This window comes from Erpetoichthys calabaricus, chromosome 2 (assembly GCF_900747795.2).
Source record: "Erpetoichthys calabaricus chromosome 2, fErpCal1.3, whole genome shotgun sequence".
NCBI classification, from domain to species: Eukaryota; Metazoa; Chordata; class Cladistia; order Polypteriformes; family Polypteridae; genus Erpetoichthys; species Erpetoichthys calabaricus.
This window is the reverse complement of record NC_041395.2, coordinates 239,649,607-239,669,295: the sequence shown is the minus strand read 5'-3', so window position 1 is coordinate 239,669,295 and position 19,689 is coordinate 239,649,607. Positions and strand designations below refer to the sequence as shown.

General features: G+C 38.0%; 1 protein-coding gene across 2 annotated transcripts in view; it reads right to left on the bottom strand.

The window, feature by feature from the left end:
* Positions 1–18,412, bottom strand: part of ptprea (protein tyrosine phosphatase receptor type Ea) — a 328,457-nt gene extending 310,045 nt beyond the window's left edge. The window contains exon 1 of one of the 2 annotated variants that reach the window (XM_051922103.1): positions 18,203–18,412. The gene's annotated coding sequence lies outside the window, so the exon portion shown is untranslated. The remainder of the gene's footprint in view (positions 1–18,202) is intronic. The other variant, XM_051922104.1, reaches the window with a different exon arrangement.
* Between the last annotated feature and the right edge of the window lie 1,277 nt (positions 18,413–19,689).

Genomic DNA, 19,689 nt, shown 5'->3' with positions numbered 1-19,689 from the left:
CAAAATAGTTGGGCTGAATAAATAGATAAAAAACAAAAAATTTAAATACTTGCCAGTAAGCAAAAACCAAAAATCACAGGTCACCCATAAGGGAAAGCTAACCATTATTTTTTCTGACTGTTTCCTGGTGTTCTTTTCTCACTAAAACACTGTAAAACACAACCACAAAACACTCCCTAACTCCTTCAAAAGTCCCAAACCACACTAGGTTATATTCCTTGCACCCTGTGCATAACTGTAACTGTGGTATAGCAGGTCTGTGGCTCAGAAAATGGTTACTGCACTTATTGAACACTGTCTAGGTTTTGATGGCTTTAATAAAAGCACTTGCGCACTTTTACACACCAACCCCTTGCTTTGTGTTGTGTCCTCATCTGCTGGTTCATCCCTCAAGTACGTTATCAGCATTAGCGGGTTCAAGAGGCTCCCTGGAAGGACTCGGTAGCGTAGCGATAAAACATTTTAAAGGGTACCTAGAAACCACAAGTAAGTTCTTTATTCATGACAGCCCATCACCCCTCCAGAATCTCTGACATAACAATGAGCCTTAATATTTTATTAAAGAGCCCACCACCCAGAATGTGCTCTATCTATCCTTACCAATAGGCAGCATGTATAAAATAGATTCCTTCCTATATATTTTTGTGAGCTTTATCCAAAATATGAAATGTGCTATATAAATAATTGTATCATTCATTATCATTTTTAAGGAGTTTTTGCTGCAACCAATTGACCTGAGAAATGTCCAATAGCTTGGCCTCCGTTAAGACATTCATTTGTCCCTAAAGTTCCATGATTTAAAGCAATGACTATCAAAAAAGGGATCCACAGCAAGGCATGCTAAATGCGACTGCTCCATTTTCTGACCCTTTACCAACACATTTGTAAAGGTCTAATTACTGGCATAATCTAATATTATTTCTTTGTGGAGGGTTTTGTTTTTCTGGGCTGGAAACCCACTCTTAAGGCTACAGCCATGTCCTCTGTTTGGACCACTACTTGTAGCTTAAACATCCATCTAAAGGAACAAACACAAAACACAACACAGATACAGATATGACATGCAAAGTAATTATTAATTTGTATACCTTAAAGGAATTTTATGCCAGTGAAATATTACATGTTATTGTTAACTGGGTCACCAGGGCATAAATGGTAAGCCATTAACTGTTGTCACCAACAGCAGCCACAGTAATCTCAAAAACTGTTCAGCCTGTGCTCCTTTTTATACTGCAATTAAATGAATTTGTGTGACAATGAAAGCTTCTGAAGTATTACCTCATCAGGCATGTGGTTTAACCTTTACACAATGGAATCATTATGGTTATTTGATTTTGTGACAGCTATAAATACAGTTAAAATACTACAGTTTTTTTAAATATACCTAGAAATCAATTATTGTAGGAATATTCTTAAGTTGTCCTGCGGTGGGTTGGCACCCTGCCCGGGATTGGTTCCTGCCTTCTGCCCTGTGTTGGCTGGGATTGGCTCCAGCAGACCCCCGTGACCCTGTGTTCGGATTTAGCGGGTTGGGAAATGGATGGATGGATATTCTTAAGTTTGGTATTCTTATTAAAAGTATTATTTATTATAATACACACTTAAACTTTCTTTGGAGCTAAAAAACATTAAGAATTAAACTGTGGTTGGTTTCTTTGGCAAAAGTATAAAAAGCAGTCAAGGTTTTCTTTTTGAGTTGTGAACACTATAATTGCTCAGTTATAAACTTATATTGATCAAGAGGTCACCAACTCTTGCAGCTCATTTTCCTGTCATGACATGTCAATGAGATCACATACGGTATCGAAAAAAGTATTCATGCCGTTAGAAGTTTTCATATTTTATTGTTCTACAACCTTGAATCATAGTGAAAACATTTTTTACATTGTTTAGCAGAAAAACGTCACTTTATTGTCAAAGTAAAAATAGATCTCAGCATATATTACTTATATAAAATACAAAACAATTGATTGTGTAAGTCTGCACCCCCTTCAAGTCAGAATTTATTAAACGCACCTTTGGCAGCCATGACAGCCTTGATTCTTCATCCTATTTGTTAAATTTTCAGAAAAGTTAATAATAAAGAGTAAATTGCATATTCAGTCCCCATTATATTCCCATTTTTAATACTCAAGTGTGAATGGACTTGTAATGAAACTAGTTTCTCTAGGCGCTCTTGAGAGAAGTTAAAAGACTTTAAAAAGCTGTAGCTCTCTTTAAAATCCAGTCTATTCTGTATTTTTTAATTACTTCAGTTTATCCAATCTAACAATATCTGTGGGTAGCATCCAAAAAACTGAAGAATGATCTGCTTATCCACTTGGTCTCTATCAGCTTTGCAATTTCTCCCCATTCTTATTTGGAAAACTGCTCAAGCTCTGTTAAGTTGCGTGGGGATCATGAGTGAACAGCCATTTTCAAGTCCAGCCATAAAATCTCAAATGGACATTCCAGGACATTACCATTGATGTTTTTAAGCTTTTCTTGTATAGCTTTGGTATTATGTGTGGGATTACTGTCTGATGGAAAACAAATTTCCCATGGTGCAGGGTTCTTGCAGTGCATTAGGTTTTTCTCCTGGATTTCCTTGTGTTTTGCTACACTTAGTTTATCCTCTAGCCTCACAAGCCTTCTAGTACCTGCTGCAAAGAAGCATCTCCACAACATGATGCTGCTATCACCATGCTTCACATTGGGGATGGTGTGGTTTTGATAATGTGCATTGCTTGCCTTATGCCAAATGTGGTGTTCAGTCTAAATGCCAAACAGCTCAATTCTGGTCTCCTCAAACCACAGTGTATCTGATGTGCCTTCTGGCAAACCCTTGCTGAGTTGTCATGTGCGTTCTTCTAAATAGTGTTTTTTTATCAGTGGCTTTCTCTTTGCCGCTGTTCTATAAAGCTTGTATAGGTGAAGCATCTGGGCAACAGTTGCTGCCTGCACAGTCTCTCCACTCTCAGCCATCACGGATTATAACACATTCAGAGTTCTCATAGGTCTGACATCACAAACTCATAAGTCTTCTTCTTGCACAATCACTCCGTTTTTGTGGACATCCTGGTCTAGGCAGATTTACAGCTGTGCCACACTTTTCCATTTCTTGAATGATATTAAAGTATAAATGCATTACTTTTCGAGTCAAAGTTACTTCTTCACAATCATGGTATATATTCATTTGTCATAAGAAATTGCATTGAAAAATGAAGCCTATTATATATATTAAAAAATAACAAGTCAACTCTTGAGTATTATAATCGACATGAAGGGTCCCAAAGTCCCGTTATAAAGAAAAGCCTTAAAACTTACCAAACACATCCATTTTTCAAGCCAAAAATGCTAATCCCTGTTTTGAGATTACAGACACAAAATAAAACAGCATATCAGTGTCATTTAAAGAAGGTAAAAAAATTAAAAAGCAAATCATCATTGTGAGATTTAGCCTTTTAAAAAGGACTGGCTGTGCAAGTCACTTCACAAACTACTCCATCCGTTTTCTTCCATGGTACCCTTTCAGCCCCCAGGAGACTGTCCTCACTGCAGCCTGCAAAACAGGGATTAGGTACTGGGCCCCAGGGATGTAGATTCATCTCAGAAACTCATCAACATCATGATTGACATTACTGAATGTTGATTCCAAGATGTGAATTGATATCTCCCTTCTGTAGATAACTAGACAATAATAACTGAAAAAGGCACACTTATGATCACTTGTATTCTTTCGCTGTATGAAAGGTCATTTGTTTATGTTGTAAAGATTGCCAGCTGCTGCTAGATTGATAATGCTCACATCTGTTTCAGTAAGAGAGAATATTCAGCTTGTGTATAGTATGCAATCAAGTGACAAGAACTGAACAGACGTTAGAGGCATCCATCCATCAATCCATTTCATCCATCCATCTTCTACTCGCTTATCTTGGGCATTGCTGTGGGGCAGCTGAAACCTATCCTAATAAGCGTCAAACACCAGGGAGCAACTATCCCTGGATGAAAAACAGTAGTACTACCACTGCAGCACCTTGCCACTCAATAATACTGTTATTATTATTATTAATAATACTTTTATTATGGGCGGCATGGTGGCGCAGTGGTAGTGCTGCTGCCTGCGTGGAGTTTGCATGTTCTCCCCGTGTCTGCATGGGTTTCCTCTGGGTGCTCCGGTTTCTTCCCACAGTCCAAAGACATGCAGGTTAGGTGCACTGGTGATCCTAAATTGTCCACTGGGTGTGTGTGTGTGTGTGTGTGTGTGTGTGTGTCCTGCGGTGGGCTGGCACCCTGCCCAGGGATTTGTTCCTGCCTTGCACCCTGTGTTGGCTGGGATTGGCTCCAGCAGACCCCCATGACCCTGTGTTAGGATATAGCAGGTTGGATGATGACTGACTGATTGACTGACTTTTATTATTATTATTAATATTATTATTAATTTCTGTCTTCAATATCTTCCATCAATTAAACTATTCCTATAACATAATGCATCTCTGATGGAAATGCTACATGATCCACAGTGAAGACTAGTTGTGGCAAGAACAGCATTACACCTCCTCCCATAGGGAAAGCTGTCAAAGAAATGCTTGACTAAAAAAATGTAGGATGATATGCGCAAAGTCAATGCCGCCCCTAAAGATGCTATGGATTGGTGCAAGTGTAAAAAAAGCTGAAAACAGAACCCTGGAGACAAGCACAAAGAAGAATCTATTCATATTTTTCTCCATCATAGGCACAATAATAATGATAAAAATCCATCCATCTTCCTAACCTGCTTATTGAAGGCAGGATCGTGGGACAGCTTCAGCCTATAGCAGTTATTATAGGGTGCAAGGAAGGAACAACACGTGTCCACAGTCCCAGTCCTTCACAGGATGAACACACACACATATGCACACACACACGCACACGCACACACCCACACACACACACACACTCGAGCCACTTTAGCAGCAAAAATTCAAATAACTTTAATCAGGTTGAAGTTTAGTTAAGTTCATTACAGACATTTTAAGCAGAGTCATAGCAGAGAGCTGACATTCCTGTTTCACAGCGTCAGGTTCTACATGGAGTCCGCATGTTCTCCTCCTGTATTCATGGATTGATTGGTATCCGTATCAGTGAATGTACTCACTCAAAAACATCGCCCTATGTTCTTTTGTTATATCACCGGCAAGAAGACTATGCGTTTAAAAAAATTGTTAATTGATGTGTAATACGTCAACCTGCTCTATAGCACACTCCGCCTTTTTCATTTTCTAAGGGTTTTTTTTTATCACGCACATGACACTCCAGGGGAAAGGTGACTTGTTTTTTTAAAAAATCTAATACTTTTATTAAAAATACAATGCAGTGTAATCAGTTCAGCTCAGACTTATTGCTACATGTACAAACTACAATGAAACACATATGTGCTCTTTTCACTACACTTTGTAGTTTAACAACACAGAATGTAATATGATGGGGGTAGTCATAATTCCAAACATGACGACCACTGCATGCAGACAAACAAGCAAGAAACTTATCCTTACCTTTAACAAACAGGACGAAGAATCTTCCATTACTTTTGTTGTCACAAGTACGCCTTAGAAACTTAGAAGGCATGTTTTCTTAAATCAAAACCTTTGCTATGTAAAAGTGGACATATTCTGTAAGTATGAAGGCTGTTCTTTGTTATGGGAATCCGGTACATTTTACCTCACAACTTGAAAGTACATCGTTTAACAAAACCAAACTTATCATTTAACTCCTAGAGATATTTAGCGACTTGGATATTTTCTTGTATCCATCCCCTGACTTGTACTTTTTCAAATAAATAGAAAGACAGGATTTTATTTGATCCCAGGGGGAATTTTTTTAATTTGAGCCATCTTTTTACAGAGTTTCTTGGAGTTATTAAAGAGTGTTTTCAATTTTGTATTTTACTGTATATTTGTAATTTATTTAGACTACCGGTACATTGCAGAGACATGTGCTCGATTTGACATTGAAGAGTCTGTTTTTAATGATAAATGTCAAAAATCTACATTAAATCCACTGTGATTCACTGTTGCACAATGTGTATAAAATGTGAAAACTCTGAAGAGGGTGAATACTTTTTATAGGCTCGATAATTTCTCTTTGATGCATTATTCCAATAATACAGAATTGGCCAAAACTGAAAAGAGTTGAATAACTTGCTGAAAGAAAGAAAGAAAGAAAGAAAGAAAGAAAGAAAGAAAGAAAGAAAGAATCCACTTCATGTCTAGCTCATTCAGTTTAGACAAATTTTTCATTTTAAGCAGCACGCTGAAAAATGGGAATTTGCAATGGAATTGTGAATTTCCAAAATTCATTTATGTTATCAAGCTCAATTTATAAAATAGGCATTTTTAGATGACAGTTCTGTTAGAAATCCTCATTTTTTGAGAACAATGTATTATGTGAATCAGGTAAGTTAAAGAAATAAACATTTCAATAGTTTAACTCACTGGAATTCAGTCTATTAGTATTTATCAAGGAACTGAGACTTACATCTATCATTGAACCCAGTTCATGTTAGCTAACTCTCGACAGGCTAGCCTATTGTAAGGTACATTCAGTCACCATCACTTTTACAAGGCCAGTTCAGACTCACCTATTAACCTAACATGCAAACTTGTAAGCAACAGAAGCTTACACAGAGAAAGAACAATGGAAACATAGGGAAAACATCCACACAATGTTAGGGCCAGCTTTCAGGACCAATACCCTGAAGCTATTGTAAAAAGATACAAATAATGGTATAAAAAGTGCAAAACTCATTGTGGGACTGACATTTCAAACTATATTGCTAAAATAATAAAAAAAATAAATGATAATGGTCTTGCAGCCACCTCTGCTTAACATCCAGAGCCAAACAGCCTCTGAATCTACAGTTGTGGTGAGTTATCGTATTCCTGATGAAGGGCCTGAAAAGGTTGTTGGGCATTGGATCACATGGATCCTCCAATTCAGTGAATCCCAAGTGCTCTATGCGGCTGGGGTCAGGACATCTGACAGGCCAAGGCAGAACCTACACACCAGCATTCATTCTTCAAGATAGCTGTGACCACAGAAGCTGTGTGTGGCATGGCATTGTCCTCCAGTGTTGTCAGATGTCTAGGGGGTGTGAGCAGGGAGCCTTTTATAGGTTGCCATGCTTTAAGGCCAGCAGGATGCAGCCAGTCCCTCACTTTCCTCTCACTGATGCATGTATTGTGCCCACTGACAGTTTCAGCAGGGGCACATGTGGCAGATCTCAAATGATTACTCAGATGGACCAGTCTGATATGCCTGGTGTGGATGCCCTAAGGCTGACCATATCTTATAGAGTCATTTGTCTTGCTGGTCTACTGATGACTTGCTTGCAGTCAGTATACAGTGAAGCTACTTATTTCATAGTGCCAGGCAACAGTGGCACATGACATGCTTGCCTGCAGCATGCCAATGGCTTTCTCCTTTGCTTCTGGGAAGCATTTTGGAACACGATGAAACTGACTAAGTGTCACCTTTGTCTTCCTGTGATCCAAGCTTTTAATTAAGGCATTGCTCAATGTGGACATCATTGGGAAGAAGTGGTTTTGTGCATTTGATAAACTGCCATGCCTGCAGGGGGTAAAACAAATTGAAAAGTTTTTGTACAAAATGCATAAGCTATAACTGTAGTTTTCTCGTTCTGGAAATTTTTCTACTTTTATATTCCATCAGTATACACAGATGGGGTGTTAACAACATCAAATCTATGTGTTTCTAAAACCTTCCAAGTAAGTCGTCATCTTCAACATAACTTTCATTCTGCTTAAACTAATAAGAATCATGGTGACAATATGCTGAGCTGAACTGATGAGACCTTCCTATTCCCAGTAACTTCTTCTAGCCTCTCCTGGTCAAAATGCATAATTTGTCCAGCATGCCCAGTGCAAGGGAATCCCTGCTCCAAAACATAGTCATAGATACTCAGCCCTGAAGTTTTGCTTTATGGAGTGGAGCATTAGAAGCTGTACTTGGTATAGAGACTGTAAGTTTGTCATTATTTAGCTTCATGGGAAAAAGTAACAAAAATCAAGATTCTGTACCCCTTCCTAGCAGTACTCAATTTTGTGTACAAATTCAAGGTGGATTATTTCATACCATATTCCTAATGCCATTTTGATATTTAGTAAAATGTTCACAAAAATGAGCACATAATCACTTAATACTTAAGTTTAGGCATATAGTCACTTTGTACAATAAATTTGTTTTTCTACTAGTAATTTTTGTATCAACACCCTGTAGATAAAAACTGTCAGGTTTTATACTGTAGCAAATATTGCTTTTAATGTAACTAAAGAAAGTCTACTGAAGTGTTATTGCTCCTCACCAATTTTCAGTGATATTTCATACTTCCAATATACTTCAATCTACCAGAAGCAATTCCCTCATTAAACTTTTGATCGCAAAAACAGTTATTTTAAAAAGACAAAACACCATTTCCCCTATGACCCTGCAAAGTGTTAGCAAGTACAGTTCAGAATAAATGGATTTTGAAACAGATTTTAAGAGATTTTTTAAAAATATATGAAAATAGTAAATTAACAAAATATGATAAAATATATAGAACACCTATCACTCATTTCACCTACCATGTTTAATTCACGATGTATTTTTGTAAGCATAAGGCATTATGAATATACTGATTGAGTAAATGATAATGATAATTGAGTTAGTGATACAAGAGTGACCACTAAATTTTCTCACTGCTATTTTTCTCATGGATGGTTATACTGGGTAAGTGAAAGTGAAAATGTATGACAGCAGCATCAGTTTTCAAAATGAGTCATACATTGCAAACTAAGTGAGTTGGGACGGAGGTCCTGCTACATGTAGTAATATGGAATAAGCTATCACATTTGTTTTAATCTTAATTTTTACAGGTATGTTGTAATATATTAGATGAGACAATTCAACCCATTTTATTGCACACCTAAGCCGAGGAGTAAAAACATGCTGAAGTTGGACTCTATTGGCAAGCAAAATAGCTGCAAGGAATCTGTCTCAAGTTCAAGTTCATATTACTTAATTACTTAAAACTAATCACCCACAGCTTAACAAATAGGACATGTTTACTGTTTAATTCAAAGTATTCCAAATGAAGCTCAAACTATACCATTAAACAACCATGAATCAAGACTCAAGAAGGGAAAGCACATACAACTTGTAAGTGTGAAAATCTGCCCACTGAACTTCTGTGAAATGTCCTGTATATTACACAAATAATTCACAACCATTTTAAACAGAGTTTACATAGTTCCTAATCCAAATCGCTTAGTGACGTTGTGGAATATAGTATGTGAGAATATGAAAAATAACAACATTTGCTTTCAGATATCAGATAAATTTTGTGTTGGCAGTAAACCATGAGGCTTCACAATCTATACAGGTAGTTTACATTGCCCTAACAGAAGAAAGGTCCCCTTTTTGTAGGTCTTTAAAAAAAAAATCCACAAGTTGAGCCACTTAAAATTGACAGACTTTGTCGATGTCTTCATCTTCACAGAGTTCATCCAATATGAGTCTGTTATTTTTTGTATTCTGATGTTGTGAACTTTTGCAACACCTCATGTGACTATGGATGGACCTCCAGAATATAAGTGTTATGAATACTGGTATTTCTGGAAAGTTTTCTAGAGCCATTATAAATTTTTGTGTACAATGTAGTATTTTTTTTACTAAGGTTCTGAATCATTTAGAATCCAAATTTTATTTTCATTTTTAAATTATTTTTTGGTTTAAGATCTAGGATATTTACTTACTGTCCTGTTTTGAATTTATTGTGATGCCATTTTGTTTTTGTCTTTTTTAACTGGAATCACCATTTTTGTCATGATGCCACAATCCTTCATCAGAATTCATGCCACGTGAGGATATTTTTAGAGGCACATGTGACCATTGTTGGCGAAGTTTGTGGATAGTCAATAGAAAATGTTTTGCAAATGCTTTAGTTTAGATCTTCTGGTTACAAACATTTACTTTTGTAGCTTTGACTAGTTTTGGTTAAGACACATGCTCATTTAAATTCTTGGTATTCACTGACCCATATTCTAACTATATTTTATCTCAGGTCATCTCTGCCTTTATTGACTACCATGTTTTCATCTATGACCATTAAATTAGAGATATAGAAAGTTCTCATCTCTCATTATTTGGAGCACTGAAAGGACACGGCCCTGAAACATGTTTTCAGATGTCCATATGTGACCTAAATGCTTTAGTTTTCCTGAGACAATTTCACAGTATGTTTTCAAGTAAACCTCATGGATGGATCCAGTAGCCACATCTTATGAAGGTGCTTCTGTCACGATTTTACATACTGATTGAGAATGTGCACAGCTGTACACAATATACTTAATAAAGTTAGTCCTGTAAGAAAAAAATAATATCTCTGTGACATCTATCCATCCCTCCATTTTCTAACCAGCCAATCCACTTCAAGGCTGTAACAAGCTGGTATCGATACTGGCAGTGCTGGGTATAAGGCAGAACCAGCCTTAGGTGGGGCACCAGTTGATAGGAAAGCATAAGCATGCATACACCGACACATCTTGTACTGAGCCATAATCAAGTCAGCACTTAGCCTACCATGCACGTATCTGGATTAAGTGGGTAAAATCTGGAGAAAACCCAAGCAAATGGGTAAAATGTGCAAACTCAGTATTGAGCAGGATACCCCAAAATACCTCCGTATATAATTCTACCTCTGTAACCTAAAATAGATCTAAAACAACACCTAGATAGTGTAAAATAAACCATTTTGAATCTATACAAACTCCATTAGTATTAATTTATAGCTAGTTCATCATGAGCTTGTTACTTTAGTTTTAAAACTGCTAACTGCAAGAGATTCCAAAGCAGTTTATGTTCATTTTTAACTTTTATTATTATTATATTATATAGCAATCTGCTACAAAAAATGGAAAGTTAATGCTGGAAATTTTAACAGAATACATCACAATTATGCTCTGATGGCAACAGAATTCACATGACTTGTTTAACATCAGTCAATAACCAGAAAAGAAGAGTCCATTTTCACATGGACCAGCACTAGTGGGAATTCTGGGATATTACTTTTATACCAGTTTAATTCAAATGAAGTACAAGTATTTGTTACACCTAATGCTTACTTACTTTCTTACTAATTTACTTTCTTTGTTAGGAGCTAGTGGCTCTCATGGTGGACATCACTTTGAGACATTTTCAAGTACAAACTTTATGCACAGCTATGTAAACCACCACCAAGCAAACAAAACAGAATTGTTATGTCATGTCATACAATTAAAAAAATGAACTGTGTGGCATCCTGTGCTGCACAGAGCAATTAAACCCAAGAGAGACAAACAGCACATGATGCATGACTTTACAAACATTAATACTTCTATTTTTGGGGATGCTCCATGGCATACCAATTACAGCGTGCAGCTCCTGAGTCAGGTCAGCGTCACCGCTGAGACCCTTTATTTACCCTGGGGTTCATTTGGGTAACTCCACTTGTTTTGATTTCCATCTACAGTCTACTTGGCTCCCGGCATTGATTGTCATTTCCATGGAGGAGCAGTTTAACAAAGTTGGCTCTGTTTTAAGAAAGACTAGGTGGGTGGTTGTGGCCAGCAAAACACTTCTTTATCATCTAAAGTTATTGCCCGACTTGAACCCAAAGCTACCTGGATAGGCTCTAGCTATCCACTACATGGCAATGAAGAATAAAGTTTTACAAAATGGTTGAAAGGGTCAATATGCTGCATGTACACGCTTTAGTACACGCTGAGTGATAAATGTATTTGCTTTACAGGTTTAGAGAGACCATGAGTAAACCGAAATTAGCATTGCAGCTAGCAAATAAGTACATGCACTAACACAGCACCAAACTACTCATTATATGAAAATATGGGGCTTTGGTCTGTACTACTGAGATGTTATACCAGAACACAAACTAAAACACATAATTTTAAAATAAGCCTGACTGCATCACAGCAAAATGTGTTGAGGATGAACTGAAGTAAAAAGTAAGACTTTAGATTTTTAAAGTGTCTCTTCTTAAAAAAAAAAAAAAAACCTTTGTAGAAGAAGAACCTGCACGCCCTTAAAGGTAGGGAATTGTCTATGTGATCAGCTGTCACAATTTTACACTACACAGGCACCACCACTATGAAATCCAGTAAGTTTACTTCTATCCAAACGTCACGTCATGCTCCAGTTTTTCTTTTCCTGTGCTCCATTTCCACTAAGAATTTGCACCTTGCCATTTGCACACGTTTGTAATTTTCTGTTTTGGTCTCTCTGTGGCTTTTACAGTTTGTGGTCTGTGTAGCATTTGCCAGACATCTGTCAGGAGCACTACATAAAAATAAATTGTGCCAAAAACTGTGAACATTTTCTTTATTGTGTGCAGTCATATCAGTACTCCCAACGTGCAGTCTAAGTTTTACAAATGAAGAACAGGAACTTACGAAATAACATAAAACAACATATTGTGTATGCATTAAAGAGTTTTTGTTCTAACTAAGTACATAGAGTTATGTAGTCCTTCAACTTTTGTCTCTTCTGCTGTTTTTAATTTCTTTAATTTGGCCTTTACAAAATTTATTTTTTCATCACACTGAGCATATGAGTAGTGTTTGACTGTTATCATAAATACATTTTCTTTGTTGTTTTTATATTCTAGTTAGTAATTACACCTTTGTGTGTTTTCTTTTTCCAGTATTTTGTAGTGGCACGATGCATTACAGTCACCTGACCAAAGGATGATGCAGCCACCAGTGATGCTTAGAAGAATGAAGAAGGTTCCATAAAACTATCCTTATATTGATGTGATCAATAATCATTGTCATATCCTTGTTTGTTAGAATCCCCAAAAGGATCTGGGTGTTGGTTTGGTATTAGAACCCCTAGAGCCTGAATAATCAATTGTTGGCCCATAGGCCAAATCTGGCCCAGGTACAAGATTTCGTTGGCCCCAAACTGTCATACTCACATTTTTTTCTGTTTTATTAAAATTGTGTAGGATCTATGAATATCAGGCACTAACAAAAACATGCACATGCAGATAAGACAGGCGTCCAATTCAGGTTAACAGGATACACAAGGCACATGTGAGAATTCATCAGGAATTTAAAAAATTTCCTCCAGGATAAAATCATGCCACACTTTCAAGGCAAAAATGCCCATGTAGGGGTAAAAATTGAAAAAGTATTGAAAAAGGCAATTCGGAGAGAACCCATTCCAGGTAGGTTGGGTATGCAATGTACCTATGGATAGTGCACAAAAGAGACAAAATGAGCTACTTAATATATTCATTCCAAAAAAAAAATATTTATGTAATGTCCCACATTGACCAGACATTTAAGTGCTTCTGTTCATAATAATAATTTCCAGTACAAGGACAAAGCAGACCACTCAGATGTTATGATCTCAAATGTGTTAACAGAAGCACATCATCGCTGAAACATATAGTGAGCAGGACTTTTGAAATGGGATACTTCAATGGGCAAACACTAAAACTATACAGTACAGTTAATTGAGTTTTTTAAAGCCAAAATCACAATTGAAATGTAACGATTATATTTGATTAGTATGAGAGAAAACATGATTACATCTCCAGTTAGGGGAAATGACTACACATTTAAAGGCTAAATCTGGTTTAGTACACATTCTAAGCAATAACAAAGTCATAGTACTTATGTGCAGCACCTGTTGTTTGATAAAACATCTGACATTCATTTACATAAAATATTTCTCTAAAATATTGAAATATCGATTGGGCAAAGTGAGTGCAGAAAATTAATGGATGGTTTAGTTTAATTTTGGCATTACTTTTAAATCTTTCTTTGAAAAGGCTATGCTCTCATATAATGAATGTTTTGTTTAACTTAAAGCATTAGAACATTAGAACAACTGAGATGAGAACAGGCCAATTAGCCCAACTAGTCCATCCATCCTATTCACCTTGATTATCTAAAATAACATAATGTCAAAATCTGAAATTCCCTAAAGTCCTACTTTCTATCACAGGTTAGGTCAGGTCAGGTCGAGGAGCATGCACTGGTACATACCCGCCGCAACTGACGAAACAGTGCAGGGTCCTGGTTGGCAACCCCCCAGGGCAGACATGCGAATCAGTGTCACCTCCCAGAAATGGCCATCTATCTGCTGCAGCCAGGTGTTATATGGGCGTCCCTGGCCTGGTCCAGCAACTCGGATGCTCAGCACAGAGGATTCTGCGAGCCGGATCACAATTAGGGAATCGTGCCACAATGCCGTAGTAACTGACATTCCCACACAATGTAGGTAATGTGCCTCATTCAGGACTCTGTGAGAAACCGCTTGTTCGACACAAAGCCAAACCAGCGGTACCCAAGGATTCTCCAAAGAATCTACCAAAGGAGTTGAGTCTTCATCTCAGGTCAGTGGATAGTGTCCAAGTCTCTCAACTATATAGCAAAACAGGAAGCACCAGCACTGTAAAGACTTTTGTCCTTTTGCAACAATATCGGGAGCGCCACACACCCCTTTCCAGTGACCTCATGACCCCCCATGCTCTCCCAATCCGTCTATTGACTTCATAGGAAGAGACATGAATGTTGCTGCCTTGATAAGTAAACCTCTCGACAAGGTCGACATATCCTCCGCAAACAGACACACTGCTGATGGCTGTGCCTAAGAGGTCATTAAAAGCCTGGATCTTGGTTTTTATCCAGGACACTCGCAAGCCCAGACACTCAGACTCCTCGCTCAGTCTCTCGAGTCTTTCGACCACACTATTTGGTAATTTATTCAATGCAACTATGGCTCTTTGTGTGAAGACAAAAAACTTAAAATTTGTTCAAAATCTTCCCTTAACAAGTTTCCAACTGTGTTCCTGTGTTCTTCTTGAAGTTTAAAGTTGGAATCTACTATGCTACCAATTAGTCAGTCAGTCAATCATTGTCCAATCCACTATATCCTAACACAGGGTCACGGGGGTCTGCTGGAGCCAATCCCAGCCAACACAGGGTGCAAGGTAGGAACATATCCCGGGCAGGGCGACAGCCTACCGCAGGGCACACACACACACCCACAGACCAAGCACACAGTAGGGACAATTTAGGATCACCAATGCACCGAACCTGCATGTCTTTGGAGGAAACCGGAGTACCCGGAGGAAACTCATGCACACATGGGGAGAACATGCAAACTCCACACAGGGAGGACCCGGGAAGTGAACCCAGGTCACCATACTGCGAGGAAGCAGCGCTACTACTGCACCACCATGCCACCCTGCTACCAATTATTCATTTCATAATTTTAAACACTTCAGTCATGTAACCTCTTACCCTCTGCTTGCTTATGCTTAAAAAATTAAACCTAAAAAGTTCAAATCCATCAGTTTCTCCTGATCGTTCATACATCTCATTCCCAGAATCAGTCTCATCACTCTCCTCTGGGGTTTCTCTAGTGTTGCTACGTCTTTTTTGTAGCCCTTGGACCAAAACTATACACTGTACTCCAGGTGAGGCCTCACTAGTGCTTAACTTTACCTAACCATAATGTCCTTTGATTTGTACTCTGCACATTGTGATATATAACTTAATATCCTATTAGCTTTCTTGATCACTTTAGTTCACTGTCTTGATGCAGATAATGATGAGTCCTCCATGACTCTTTCAAATTTCAGGTTTCCTTTTGTGTATTCCTATCCAACATTTCTACTGTAAACATGCAATATTTTACATTTACTTACATTAACTTTTATCTGTCACAATCTGCCCAAACATGTATGCTGTAATAATTCAGCTGAGTCTACATCATCTGTCCCTCCACCTAATTTGGTTTCATCAACACTCTTAATTAGCTTACGATTATATTCTTGTCCAAATCATTTATGTATATTTAAAAGAGCAGCTGTCCCAAAGCTGATCCCTGAGAGACACTACTTTTAACATCACCTTATTCTGATAAGGTTCCCCTCACCATAAAACTTTGCTTCTTATTTTAAGTCAATTTTGTACCCACCTACACACTGTTCTTTCAATTCTTGTTTTAATCTGAATGTGTTAACAAAATTCATCTAAAGTAAAAAAAGAATGATTCATAAACATTTAATTTGGTCACTAACTACACTAAAGAATATAGACATGTGAAACAATAATGAATATAGACATGTCAAATTAGCACAAATTTAAACAATTCCATTATACATTGTTATTAGTCTCCAAACTCAATCTTTCAAATTTAAAGGTATGAACTCAGATATTTATAAGTGCCCTACTAATTTTCAGCAGCATTCTGGTTATTTGTGCAACACTGCTTGCAAACATTGCTCATCTTTATATTACCCACTGGACCTCTTGATCTAACTTGTTTTTACCTCATTGAGAGTCAAATGCAGAATCCGCCCTATTTCAGCTGCAGTCATATATTTACATTTTACTGACTTTTAGGAATGTCATTTTATTTTTGCTTAAAAAACATTTTCAGTTCAATAAAATAGGCTTTTCTCTCCAACTACTGTTTTTACAGCCTCTTTTAAGGCACACACCATACTAAAGTGCTTTGCTGTATTATGTTCTTAACAAGCTGAGAAAAACACTAGTTAAGTGAATTGCTCTGGTCATGTAATGAGCCAGAGATGGAATTTAACTACCATCTTGAGGTTTCCTGCCTAGTGCCTTAACTGCTAATTTCTCCAACATCTTTGGGCATCTACATAGAAGGCTGGATGCTTTTGCAGTTAAATAAGATCCGAGATCACAATGGGAGTCTGTGCTCCGCTCCTGGACCTTACCAAGTCATGACTGAAGGAGTATTGAGTGACTTGCAAATGGTGTATGCAGTTATAAATGTTGGACTGTTGAGAATTATAGAGTATGTTGAACAGACTATCATATGTATTGAAAGCTGTGCTTGCTTTCTATACTGAGAACGAAAATTAATCCCAATAACCTAATGACAAATTATATGGCAAATAAAATTTATGATATGAAACATTTGGGTCATTTAACCAGTATTGATGCTTTGAGCATGGGCATTATGTTAAAAAGTATGTGTGTGCGTGCATATGTGATAAGTAGAGTGGACTGCAGCTCAGTGGATAGCTTCAATATTAACTAAGACTATCCCTCATTTGATGCCAATTTGGGCTTTATCTTCTCTGCAGGTTGCATATTCTCCCTCTTTTATGCAATGGAACTTAATCCCCTCATATTCTAAGACATGCTGTCAGTATGAGCTACAAATGTAAATTTACTCAACATAGGTGAGCCTGGGTATATGTCCTGTGATTGACCAGTTTTCTCATCATTGTTTCCGGGATGGCATCAGCTCACCTAAAATCTGAACTATAAGGGTGGTAGGAAAAGAGATAAATACAGTGCCTTTACGAATTTCTGAAGAAAAGACTTCACTGTGCAATGAGGATTCTGATAAGTACAAGTAAGTTTGCAAGCAGACAATTGGTGCTATACTGTACCGTACTTTATAATGAATTGCAAGCTAGCTGCCAAAACAAAAACTGATCGTCCACAATCAAAGTTAAGAACATTGTCTACTGCTAGTCTCTGCGTGTTTATACACTCGCACAGTGCTAATTTGAAATACGACGAAGTCAACCGGCAATGCGCCGCTAGTATTTAGCCAATAGGCTGTTTCAATGGGGAGCGATCCGCTAGTGCACCGAGTATTAAGAACACCAGCTCAGCCACCAGCCATCCTATAAAATTGCAAGAACGTACAGTGTGTAGAATCGGTCAGTCATCGATTTATTTTCTACAGTTAAAAACACAAATAATCACACTGTGTAGATGATTACTTCCTTAGGGAAGGAGAAACACCATAACGATGTTTATCTCTGTCGCGTTCTCCCTCTCTCTCTCTCTCGGTCTGTGACCCAGAGTAGTAGCGCCAGTAGTAAACACATAGCGTACAGCGCGTCTACAGAGATTGGAAAAAAACAAGTTTCTTTAAAATATGCGTCAGGAGATTATTCGGCATTCATTAGGAAGACACATCATCTCACTTTCCAAAAAAACTGGCATCGCACCTGAGAGCCCCACTCACCCGAATATTTTAATACAATTGCGGTCTCTCGTCAACTGCGATCCAGAAAGAGACCTCCGTCTGACCCACTGAACGACGAGCTCGAAAGAATAACATTTAAATCTGCTTATTGTTTATTTCATATAATAAAAAGCAAAGACTCGTGTATCCTTACCGCAGCGAATTTCGTACTAAGCCAGGACTGAAAACTCCCAAATCCCTTAAAACTGGTGCATTCAGGAAATTCCGGACACGGCGTTTTCTAAGGCTCGGCAGATGGATCTTCTAGTTTTGAAACCAGGCTTTCTGATTTGTCTTCTTATCGGAAAAGAAAGCAGGAAATTTGTGTTGCTCTTGCCTGGTCCCTGCTGTCAAAAATCACCTCCTCCCCTGTGCTTCCCGTTTAAAAAAAAAAAAAAAAAAAGGAAAGACAGAGCCGCCTGGCGCAGCTGCGGGAAATGACAAGCCGGCGAGTGCAGGATCGGCTCAGGCAAACCAGTGGCAAGTAACCGAGGGACTTGTGAACAAGCCGAGAAACAAAAAGGTACTGCCGCGGAAAAGGCAGCTTTAGAGGAAATACAATATTTGAACAACGCACACTTGCCATGCTGCCATATGTACTCTATGTTACTCTGTTGAATCTTTCAAATGTGTTATAGTAGCTAACACTGCAGTGAGAAGTTAGCCCTCCAGCTGTTTCACGGGCGCGAAAAATGTACAGAACTGAGTTTATGGAAAATGAAACGGACCTTGTAGAGTTCTTCACAGCTACACCTGATGGTGCTATCCTTATGAACAATGCACGCCTAATAATATGCTGTTGATCCTGAATAAGTAATATAGTCAAATACGTAGCCATCCAATCTTAAATTGTGCTTCATTCCAAACAGGATAACAGGAAACTGAAGTAAATTATGGAACGCGCTAGTCCACAAGCCCGTATTTACTCAATAGGAAACAGATTGTCTTCTGAAAGCTCCAAAACGTTTCCTTTAGTACAGTGAGATGCAATGGGTGGTATGCTAGTGATGCTGAGTCACCACTCTAGGAAATCCCCTTCTTCATGGAGACTGAATGTTCTTCCCATGTCTTCACAATGCATCCTGGCACCCATATTTTCTTCCTAAATCTTAAAGTCATGTGTTTTGCCTTGAGTGCATACCCTAATTAGATCTCTCGATTACCTATTCATACTGCAACTCAGTCTGTCCGTTATTTGCACAAGTGTGACAGTCAGGAACTATTACTGTCCCTCCTCTGTGCAGTTTCCCTTCTGTGTATTTTGTCGTGGCATTTCATGCTGCTGCTACGTTGCCAGGCAGAAGCACTTGTAGCCTTAAAATGATTGAACTTCTTTTTACACCGTCCAGCATGTACAGTACTTGTTTATGTGGTGGACTGCTCAGGAGGTGGAAGACAGCCAGTTGGCCACCATCACCACAGCTGTGACTTTGTCTTCTGACTTTGACTGTGACTTTATTTGTCATAACAGACTGTGGGCCTCCCCAGAGGTTTCTTTTCTCTTAGGATGCTGTTGACTGGAGTTATTGTTTTCCTTTTTTCCATTGTCTGGCCACATCTCAATTATAATGGACCTTATATTAACATGCTTTGTGTTAAATTTGCTGTTTTACTGTGTGTTTGTCATAGTTTAAATGCTCA